Source organism: Thermobia domestica, chromosome 18 (genome assembly GCF_964235325.1).
Source record: "Thermobia domestica chromosome 18, izTheDome1.hap1.1, whole genome shotgun sequence".
Lineage (NCBI taxonomy): Eukaryota > Metazoa > Arthropoda > Insecta > Zygentoma > Lepismatidae > Thermobia > Thermobia domestica.
In genome coordinates this window covers 151931509-151943583 of record NC_137471.1, presented here as the reverse complement: position 1 = coordinate 151943583, position 12075 = coordinate 151931509, and positions in this window count along the sequence as shown.

Here is a 12075-nt window from a genome sequence, read left to right as displayed (position 1 = left end):
AAATAGCTATAACGATTAAGCAAATAATAATAGTTAATAGACCGGCCGTTAAAATTGTATTAATTGCCTATTTCATTTAGGTGATCCTTTTGATTGGAAGTCAAATATACTATATATATTAAATAGGCTAACCTCCTCATCAATAAATAGAAATGTAAAGGAATAATCATACTACATCTACAAAGTGTCAGTATCAGGCAGCAGCCTCAAATCCAAAGTGGTGAGTGGGAGAAAAATGTGATAAAAGGTGACGTAGTAAGCAAGTAGCTAGGAATGTGGAACCAATAATAACGTGGAGACCATGGAAGCCCGTTGCTATAAAGAATGTTGAGCCATAGACAGCATCTGCGATGGTGAATGGGGCTTCATAATATTCATATGCTTGTAAGGCAGTAAAGTATAGACCTAGGAGGATTGTGAGTAGTAGGCCTTGTGTGGCTTGAGTGTGATTACCTTGTATTAATCTATGATGAGCTCATGTTACAGTAACGCCTGAGGCTAGTAAGATTGCAGTATTGAGTAGGGGAATATGTATTGGGTTGAATGGGGCAATGCCTGCTGGAGGCCAGAAGGATCCAATTTCTACTGTCGGTGCTAGTCTACTATGGAAGAATGCCCAGAAAAATGAAACAAAAAAGAATACTTCAGAAATAATAAATAAAATTATACCTCATCGAAGACCCAATGTAACTTGTATAGTATGTAATCCTTGGTATGTTCCTTCTCGAGTTACGTCTCGTCATCATTGACTTATAGTTAATAATGTAATAAGTATACCTAGAAAGAATATAAAAGGATCATATTGGTGGAATCACTTAGTGAGACCTGTGGTTGTAATTAAGGCTCCTAGAGCTCCTGTAAGAGGTCAGGGACTTTGATCAACTAGGTGGTAGGGATGATTCTGTGGTGCTGACATAAGTAACTTCTCTTGAATATAATATGACTAGTACTGCGATTGAATTACTGCAACAGCAGATTCTAATATTAGAAGGGTAATTTGTCCAATTATTAGTAATGAGAGTATGGAAAGAGATAGGGAAGGCCCTGTGTTACCTAATAAGGTTAGCAAGAGATGACCCGCAATTATATTTGCTATTAGCCAGACAGCTAGGGTTCCGGGCCGAATGATGTTACTAATTATTTAAATGCATACTATGAATGGCATTAGAGGAGCTGGAGTTCCAGAAGGAACGAGATGGGCAAATATATGTTGAGTGTGATTGATTCAGGCGTAGATTATGAAGCTTATTCAAAGAGGCAGGGCGAGGGTTAATGTAAAGGTTAGATGTCTGGAGCTAGTAAATACATAAGGGAATAGACCTATAAAATTATTAAACAAGTTGAAGGAGAATAAAGAAATAAATAAGAAGGTCCTTCCTTGATGGCTAGTGGGCCCAAGAATAGTTTTGAATTCATTATGAAGAGTTAGGGTAATTTTATTTCATAAAATGTTTGGTCGCCCTGGTAGAAATCAAAATGGGATTGGGATAATTAGGAGTCCAAGTACTGTTCTAAGTCAGTTAAATTATATATTTATAATTGAAGTAGAGGGATCAAAAGTTGAGAAAAGGTTTGTTATCACTTTCAATTTATGGTTGTTTTCTTAATATTAGCGGTATCTAAGGAAGGTTGAGGAGTATTTGAATTAAAATATATAATAGATGCAAATAGAAGGTAGCATAGAGAAAATATAATAAATAATATGAGTCATTTTAGGGGAGATATTTGTGGAATAGAAAAATACTATTGAGTAGTAATTTAAGCTTGACATGCTTATGTTATAATTTAAGTAATTTTTCCATTGGAAGTAATTGTTATTTTACTATCTTTTGGTTTAAGAGACCATTGCTTACTTTCAGCCACCCAATGAGAGTTCTTGTATTATTTTTGTTATTCAGTTAATAAATACTGAATGAGGGCAGGCTTCAACAACGATTGGCATGAAACTGTGATTTGCACCACAAATTTCTGAACATTGGCCGAAGAATAAGCCTGTGCGTGTAATATTGGCTGCTACTTGATTTAAACGTCCTGGGGTAGCTATTCTTGAAAAGATCTGTGTATATGTTCCAGATCTGGATATATGTTCAAAATTTGAGCTTAAGGTTGAAAGAATTCAATATAAGTAATGCGTTCGTATTGTGCGCTCATTATATACATGACGTTCTATATTTACTGATCCTCTAGAGTGTATACAAGTGATTGACTTCTACTAATACTGACTGGCGCAAGAAACTTAATTATATTTAATCCTTGTATCACTGATATGCTGTATTCAATAAAATAGATTGGGTTAGGTGTGAAGTATTTGAAATGAATACTATTATATTGCTCTAATTAAATACTGTATCAATGTTTTATATTTACTTTTTATATGCGCATATGTTTAAACGATTATATCAAAAGAATTCTATAAGGTTACGAGTACAAAGCATGCTTTAGTGTGTTGTATACCGTATACATATATCACTTGTTTTAATCCTTTTCGTAGACATTAGTACGTGAATCCGTGCTAAATTCAATTGCTTAATATATATATATATATATATATATATATATATATATATATATATATATATATATATATATATATATATATATCTTTTTTACTATGACGAATGCAAACAAACTATATTATGCAAGTGTTTTCAATACGACGATACCCAATAAAAATGTGCGATGTTTTCTTGCAGTGTCTTTCTTCTTCACGAATACGGCCCACTTGTTAGTTTCTTACCTTGACTTTCAGGTTAACACGAAACAAGTCCTTAAAAGTTTCTTGTTCCATTATTAATTCACTTACAAATAATTCTTCATAGTTGCATTTTTATTTATATTCTTTTCTTTATACCTTCCCACCTGTTATTACTTTCTACACTGCTGCTGATCCTGTGTCGTCAATGTTGCCAGTGAAGTTTAGACAACATTGGTAGAGTTCAGAAGGTTACTGAGCGGAGCGCTTAGTCACACCGCTCGAAGTGAGCGAAACGCAAAACTCGCGGAAACAACACGTATACAAATGCTAAAGGGGCAGCGTGTCCTCTCACATTTATTTTGATTTGTTATTTAACTTGGATGCTTGCATGATATTTACTTTAACCACGCCCACCTCCAGCGTGAAGTACTTATTCCCTCTAACCACTAAGTCCGCTTTAAATATAAAATTAACTGCCCGAACATGACAATCGAACCCCGGTCGGGTTATAAAATAGAGAACATGTAAATCGTATGTAGAGATAAAAGCAGCGTAAAAAATGTTAAATTCTATGGAGTCATAATACAAAGCTACCTATTTGAACAAGTACCACAAGTTAGTCTTTAGATTTTACATTTGTTTTTCTTTATGCATATATCCATCATCACTGACGTTCGTGTTCGATAAGGACGCGCGAGCAGGTCGTTCAAGCTCGCTTTGCTCTGATTCGGAGTAGATGTAATGCTACCTTGTGCAGGTCACGTAGCACAGGTTGGTGCAGCCTTTGCACTTGTCTTTTTTAATATATAACAAGTTTGCAAGTGTACTATAAATCCGTGTGCAGTTAGTGGGTAGGCTCCAAGAAAATAAAAGAGTAGAAAGTATTAGGAGCTAAATAGTGAAAGACTTGTAATCAATGGCGAACCCTGAGGGAAGTTACAACAGTAAAAATTAAATTTTTATCACTTCAAATTAAGATAAGAAAATTTACCAAACTTACTAACCATTGTATAGTACATGTAATCAAAACATTAGCAAGTTTGTTAAGTTGAATTGAAACGATGGAACTAATTTTAACCGATGTGACTTCCTTCTAAATGCACCATTGCTTATAACTTTTGTTGGCGGCTTTCATCATAACCTGTTCCTAGTAGGGTATTGGCATACGCCAAGAAAAGTTGTTCATGACGCATGATGACACTATTCTCTTGAAGGAGTGAGTCACTCTTATATCAAGTTAGCCGTATATTCTTAATCTGTACGAAAATAAATGATATAATGTCACGGTCGTATAATCTACCCAATGTGCTGCAAGCTCATTACTTACTCGAATATGTTTATGGGTAAAAGTGTTGACAAAAAAAGCGCCCGCATCCGTCCTTCTGCGCCCCCTAAGGGTCTCTGACTACTTTTATAGCATCATCTACTCAGTAGGTTAGGTAATAGCCCATAGCTAAAGACTGCTAATAAAATAAGGCATTAGAATACAAACTTGAGGTGATCTACACTAAAAATTGGTCGCACCACTTTCGCGTTGAAGAAAGTTGACATTTGGTCGGCTGTTCGTTTTTGTAACTGGCAAAGTAGTGTTTTTCTTGAAAACTGTATATAGAACAATGCGTAAACGTCGTTTGAAGTAGTCGGTTTTTATTCAGTTTAATACATATCAAAGCATATATAAGTAATCACGTAAGGAACTATTTTAAAAGCTAAAGAAAACTGTCCAAACCTAAGGGCAATTAACGTAATCCAGTTCGTATGCATTACTGAGCAAAATGTGTACGCAGCAGCAGTAGACACCGAACTCAAAACATGTTCGTAAGTATACAGATAAAGGAAGTTGTTTGCAAGTGTCAGGTAGTCTAAAAATATCGAGCCTTTGTAGGGTAGAATTGAGAGTATGTTAGTTGTGATTAGGAAATATTATGAACCATATTTGCAACAGTTTAGTCAACGACCTTTTTTCACTTCTTCGGCAACTCCATAATCCCGCTGCTTGAGACCTTCTGTAGTTTGTGGTCAAAAATTGTGACACACGGTTTCAACAGATTTCTTTTTAAATTTTAAGTTACACTGCTCAAGGAGTTTTCCAGACATCGAAACAAACAATAGTCTAACAGTGCCATGTCCGTGCTATACGGTAGCATGAAAGCTTTCGGCCATTTGGTGCGTGTGTGGCTTCAGGCTTTCTACGCTTGCTGTATTAACACGTGCTTTCATACAATTTGCCTTTTGTAGTACTTGCATGCAATATTTTAGATGGTTCGCAGAGCGTCATAGCATCATTGGTAGTTCATTGGCTTATTGGCTTGCTGCCAGCGTAAAACTCTTTAGTCAAGCTTGAATGGAACACTGAATGCAAGGTTGCACCCATGCAACTTTTATTACTGGAATCCAGTTTGTTGTATGCTTGCACGCTTTCCAATGCAAGATTACAGTATGCAGTTATCAAGTTGTCTCTGATCGTATGGTCATCTATTCTGAACCGAGTTCTCTCAGTTTCTGACAAGTCAAATATGTAAGCATACTAATGATGTTAGCCTGGTTTACCACACTCTTGCCGTTGATAAGTTCCAGCCGTTTAATTTGAATTCCTAGGCACACTCACATTAAGTGTCGACAATTCAGGTCCGAGTCTGTCGTTCTGCCCGACATCATCAGTTCGTGGTGCAAGATACTCTTTCAATTCCACCAAACGCACAGCTTAATCTACCGTGGTTATGTATAAGCTTTGCCAGAGATTGTAGAAATTCTGGTCTCTTCGACTTCAATCTTTCCCGTAGATTGATGTTGTAGGTTATCTGCTTTTCATCACTTGTGATCAACTGTATCAAAAATGGCTCGAATTCGTTACGTTTCAGTAAGATTTTCAGATAAAATTTAATCGTGTATAATTCTTTGAGTCAGCTCATATGCCACTAAAATGTCGTGCTCTTTTTTTCTACCTAGCTTTATGCAAATGACTTAATACTATTTGATGATGGACATTAGGTCATTGGTAATGTCATTAGTGCCGATCATATTTCTGTACTTTTCTCAGAATATCATCCACTTTTTCTGTGGTTGGTCGCTCACAGCGAGTTGCATTCTGGACATCAAAATTTCTGGAACGAAAGCGACTGAATTGTGTTTTTGCTGTTTTCAACGTATCTTGTTCATAAACTACATTAATTTCGCTGCCGACCTTCGCAGCATTTATATCTTTATCGCAATAAAATCGTAAGATGTAATGCAGCTTTGCCGAAAACACACATATTTTCACGACATATCTTACGTGTGAATGCGAGAATTTCGATACATTTTCCATATACTTCCTTCAACCGTCGGCTAACGAATGATGTTAAGCCTTACTCGCTGAGACTCATATAATCTGAGATTAGGGATACTCACACCATCTTTTGTGCAAAAGGCTCACTACTTTTGAACTACCTGATAGTGAAAAAATGCCTCTGTTGCATCTTAGGACTTGAGATTCATAACAGCAATTTATTTTAGGTCCTCTCTTGGCCTTTTATCAATGCATTTTCTACTACTATACCGCTCACTAAAACGTTTTTTATAGGAGGAAATGGGAGTATCCCGAGAAAACCCAGGGACACGATGTTCTCCACGACAAGGTTACTTGGTCGGGGATGGAACCAAGGACCCTATGCACCAGAGGTAAATGCTCTACCGCTGTGTTTTCCTGTCCCTCATAGCCATGTTCTAGTGATCAATGTAGTGATAGAATAAACATTGATATGTGGCTCCAGGAGTGCCTGAATTACATTGCTTAATAAATCTCATGTGATGTAATGCAAAGTAGATTCAATTTTCTAATACTTAATTTTTTGAAAATATTAAATTCTATGTATCATATTACTTTTGTACTCAAAATGTGAATTATATCTTTTTCCTTTCTTTCAAGCAGTGAGGAATTTCGGAATGGATACCATGGACAGTATTGCATGTATCTCAATAACATGCGTGACAGCAGTTTTTCAAAAGAGTACTTTAAAAGAAAGTTGGAAGAAGATTGGATGCGGTGTCCTCTACTCTGTGACTATGAGTATCCGTGTAGATCACTCACGCCCATCGTTAAGTCAGAGAGAGAGAGATTCTTAGTGGAGATATAAATAATTATTCACAAGAGGACAACAAATGTAGCTGTGTGATTATTTGGAATGTGAAAAGTAAATCTTCGTGTTTTAAGAAGGAGTTGTCTGTATTAGTAGAAACAGTAATTGTAAAGTTTTACATTGTACTAACTTTATAGACTGAAATTGATTTAAACTAGTCGCAGAGTAAAACAATACGCTTATTGAAAAAATATTAACGTGCAACAGATACGCACTCGGCTTCATAGCAAAATATATTATTGTACATTAATTACAACTTGGTAGTGGGAATGATAATGATGAGGCCATAGAAATTGAACGTTTTATGTGAAATATGTTTGGATTGTAAAATAAAAAAAGAAATAAAAAAATTAGTCTATCGAAATGTATGTAAATGTTATTTTGAATCTTCGAAGTTTGACCTTTTAAATGGCATTATTTTATTTGATTGTATTGCATTTTTAGTATTCTCATTCTATTCTTCTATCCCGTTGGCTAAGTAAGACGATGGGATATAATGTGAAATAAATGTTCAGAGGCATTACATAATATGCATATTCTATCCTGCAGTTGCTTTAGCTAGCTTTAACATCTTAGACGGCTTTATTTTATTCACACTACTCTTAGGAGAGTGAAATTCTAAATATATATCACAGGCTATTATTAACTAAATACAGAACTCTCTAGAATTGTCCATATAGATATCAATATAGGTTTTTTCATATAAATATTTTGAGTATTTGTTGTATGTCATATATGGTGCATTGAGAGCAAAAAAGAATCAAGTACTTTGGTTTTTGTTCCTTTTAGATGCAATTCATGTTTGAGATATTTAATTGAAGTTCCTTTTATTGTTTATAGATTTATATGAAGATATTGTAAATGCCTTTTGAATAAAAAAGTTTTGGTTCTAACCATGTACACCTTGTCTCAAAAAGGTTGAGCGCATTCTTTGTTGGTGTTTTGAGGCAAAAATTTTCTAAGTCCAGCTTCGGGTATCTTCGGGAAAAAGTAAGCCAGGTTCGAACCTCCAAGCCAGCCTTTGCAATCGGGAAAAAGTTTGCAGATGTGTTTTTCTTCTTTTAAATATAATAAGACTTGTTACCAAGTGTTTAAAAAAGCAACATTGATTGAAATACTTAATGATACAATATTTCGAAACCTTTTATTAATGTGACCACATGCTTGTTTGTCATTTAGCTCTCTATACGTAATGGAGCATTTAAATACGTTAAAGAATCTTTCCATATGTAAAAGAATGCTCAAAGTTAAGAAATAGAACATAATTATCGCCTGAGTACTAAAATAAAAGTCAAAGTAGAACAGAAACAGCGTTTGTAATGGATATGAATGTCATAATTATCTTGAGATCCGTTATACATCGCTAGAAGCTTAGTTCTCGAAGTCCTTGTGTTAGCTCATTGGTAAGCTGTCGGATTTCAAATCATAAGGTTGTGAGTTCGAATCCCATCTGGGTCAATACTTTTTTTTAAATTATATTTTCAGCAATGCATGAAAAATTATATAAAATAATTACATTAAAATACATAAGTTGTTTATATATAACATAATAATTGCAGAACATAGTAATTATTATGTTTAAAATATAACATCTGATATAATTTTCACAGTAGGTCGGTATTATATATGAGTATGTAAATACAACATAAGAAACTCGTTCAATAGCAATAAATATATCATGTAGTGTATTTATTTGCAGCTATTTGTCATATAGAGAGTAATTCTCAACATTCATAATATAGAATGTCATTTATGTTCTTGAAAAGTTATTCGATGCATAAACAGAGGGTATAAACAGAGAATCCAAAGTCGGAACGCTCGCAAAAAAATTCATGAACCCCAAAGGTCACGTGAGCAGACTGGAATTGTCCTTATGAAGCATGTCACAGCAGAAAGTCTTTACATATATTTTCAATTCAATTCCTGATATATGCTTTTGCAATGTGGAGTTGTGATGCCTTGAGTCGCCCTCTCTCGCTCGCTCGCTCGCTCACTCTCTCTCTATTTATACAGAATATAAAAGTGGATTTATGTGTGTGTTTCAACATAATTCTGATATATCTAGAGCAATTTTTACTATATTTCTTACAGTCTGGAAAAAGAGTACTGTCGGGATACATATCAAAAATGCTAGAAACGGGTCGATATTATTATTGAATCCATAGTTTCGTGGTCGCTTAGGTGAATAGCTCTACTTTCAATTCAAGTCCAATTAAGCTCCCATTAGCACCCAGGGTGGTAGCGACATAAAGATATCGAAATCAACCGATATTAGAATCGAATCGTAAGTTTTCAGCGCCGCTAACAGTGCAGCATTTCCCATTAGTCCACATTAGTCCCATTGCCTAGAGGGCAACATATTTGCAGAGTGCAAATTTTAAAACTTGAATAATATTTTAATTTTTTCCGTATGAAAAAGTTAAAAATCATGAGCAAATATACTATTTCACGAACAATCCTCTTTTACTATTCTAATATGTTTAATAATAGCGTAAGAAATGTAATAGTAATTCAGAACATGTTTCACAGTTGTTATTTTTTCTTACATAGTTGTAGCTGTAGCATGTAGTGAGTGGAATTTAACTGTAATAAATTCACTAATTAACCATATTCGAATTAAGTTTTATTTTTAAGTTCGGAATGAAGGGGCGGAGAAATATGGAGTTATTGGGGGCACCGAGCTTTTCTACATTTTACTTTCAAGATCTCCATTTTTCTTTTGTCATTTGTTCCTAATAAAAAAGTTCAGTCACTTTTGGATTGTCATAGGATAGTAGGAGTTGGATTTTGGGATGCAGCCTGTGAGATTCTAGAGGAGCTAACTGCTTGAAAAAATATTTTTGAATCATCTGTAACATATGAAATAAGGATATGCATCATAAAAAATTGAAAGTAACTATGTCTGCGTAATCATCACGGTCAAATTGCAAAGTCAAATGAATTGACGTTTGGTATATAATCAGGCTCCAATCCCAACTGGGAAGTTGTCATACGCGTGTCACTTTCATTATAATACATATCCTTAGGGGGAGTAGAAGTCCGACTTTTTGCGAAAAATTTAGTATCTCACAAGCCGTTCAACTGAGAGCTGAAATTCAGCATATAACTCTTTATTAAAAATAAAGAGAATATGCCCTAGCATTTTTTAAAATTGTCTTTTATGAGCGGGGGGACGGGGGTGCATTTTCTATATATTGGAAATTGGTAGTGGGTTGATTTGTAAAAATAATCGAAAACAATTGATATTAGTTGAGAATAAAATTGAGTAATGCAAACTAAAGTTCTTATTGAATTTTATACCCACTGCTTTCTATTTATAATTGCTGAAGCTGGTGTTTAATGGAGCGTTCCGAGCATAAGGCAATCAAGCCATAAAGTTAGAGAAAAATGGCCATAAAATTTGTATTCTAAACTTAATTACATGGGCATTTTCAATTAGTACGGCATGCTTAATTATATAGAAAATTAGTTTCTCTCTCTCTCTCTCTCTCTCTCTCTTTTTTTTTTTTTTTTTACGTTGGTCTACTTTTCCTTGATTCGAAACTTTTAAATTTCACCCTATTTTCTACTGAAATGTGTCTGTAAGGCAACAAAGAAATAATTACATATGATAAATTTAAATTCATTTTAATTCGGAAGATGAGAAACACTTTGCCATTATATATCGTAAAGGTCAGACCCACCAGTATTGTAACAAAGAGGTGCTTGAGCCAATGACGGTAGAAATTCAAACTCCGATAAGTGATAATTTCACAGTCTTGTTTTATTACAAGTGTAATCTCTTTAGTCAATGGAGAGGAGGACGTGGGTCATCGGTCAGAGTTGATGTCGATGGGTTTTGGTGGGTCGGAGTTGGTCGCAATGGTTCAGAGTGGTTCATAGTTGGTGGTGGGTCAGAGTGGATCACGATGGTTGATGGGTCAGAGTGGGCCAATGGGTCATTTGGTTGGTGGGTCATAGTGGGTCATGGTGGGTCGTGGATCAAATTTTCATTGACCCACACCATCTCTGGTTAAAATTGTACTAAAGATAAGAGGCACCGAAGATGCATGTCGGCTATTATGCCCAAATTTTGCGCATGGATAGTACTCCACCAGAAAGCAATAAATCTGAAACGGTTCACGGTATGACCTCCTAGAACTCGAGATGTAGGGGTTTGTCTGATTGGCTAAATTAAGACGTCAATGATTTATCCTTCAACAACCAAGCTTTTTATGATCGTTTCCGTGGGGAAGTCAGAAGAACACGTGCCTAGTAATCGTAATATTGATGGTTCGCGTCCACCCCGGGGTATTTGTTTTGTGTTTTTTTGTTTCGCCTAAACATAAACAAATCACACATATAGGCATTTTAACATATTTTGGGAGAGTAATTTTGTGGTTCGTTGGCGTTTCATCGCGTCTCAGCCGCTGGTAGTAAAGTTTTCAAAATGGAACTTGGGCCATCACGGATCGTCGCTGCGGGGCCACCAATTTCTGGCGAGAGTTTAATAGTTGACCATCTGTAGTCCACCGACGCTTACAGCTTAGGGTAATGAACGATGTCCTTGCCTTGTAAACTTCATGACTACCGACGTCGGCAGTCAACTAGCTTTTAGTATTCCTTTACTAACCATCTATCGTTCATGTTTGTACACGGTGTTGTCATAATAATATTATTATTATTATTATTATTATTATTATTTGTAGTAACAGTAGTATAATTGATGATAGAATAATTATTGTCTAGGTAGGACTACACACAGGATTTGGCTCGTTTTGGTTGGACTTGACTCTAATCCGAGTCGAGTTGGAAGATATTTTTCGCGCCGAGTCCAAGAGTAGACCTCAAAGATGTCTGTTTCGAGTCGAGTCGAGTTTCAAAGAAAAGTCGTTCGTGCCCATCCCTGCTAATGAGAGCTTAATCGGAGTTAAGCGTAATTGAAAGTCTCACTATTTATCTAAGCGACCCCGAAAACTATGAATCTAATATCGATCATTTTCTAGCAATCTTTTATATGTATCCCCCTCCCATTCACCATAGGTAACCCGACAGCACTCTTTTTGAAACTATAAGAAATGTGGTTAAAATTACTCTAGGCCAGTGGTTCTCAATCTAATTCCTATCACGATCCCCTTTTATCATACGCTCTTGCCAGCGACCCTTTTATAATTTGTTTTATAATAAGCTTGTGTGGGATTTTTAACATACCTATTTCTATAATAGTAGAATCCATTTTTTTGTTTATAGTGAACAGTGCCATGGAAAATCATTGCCCGGGGC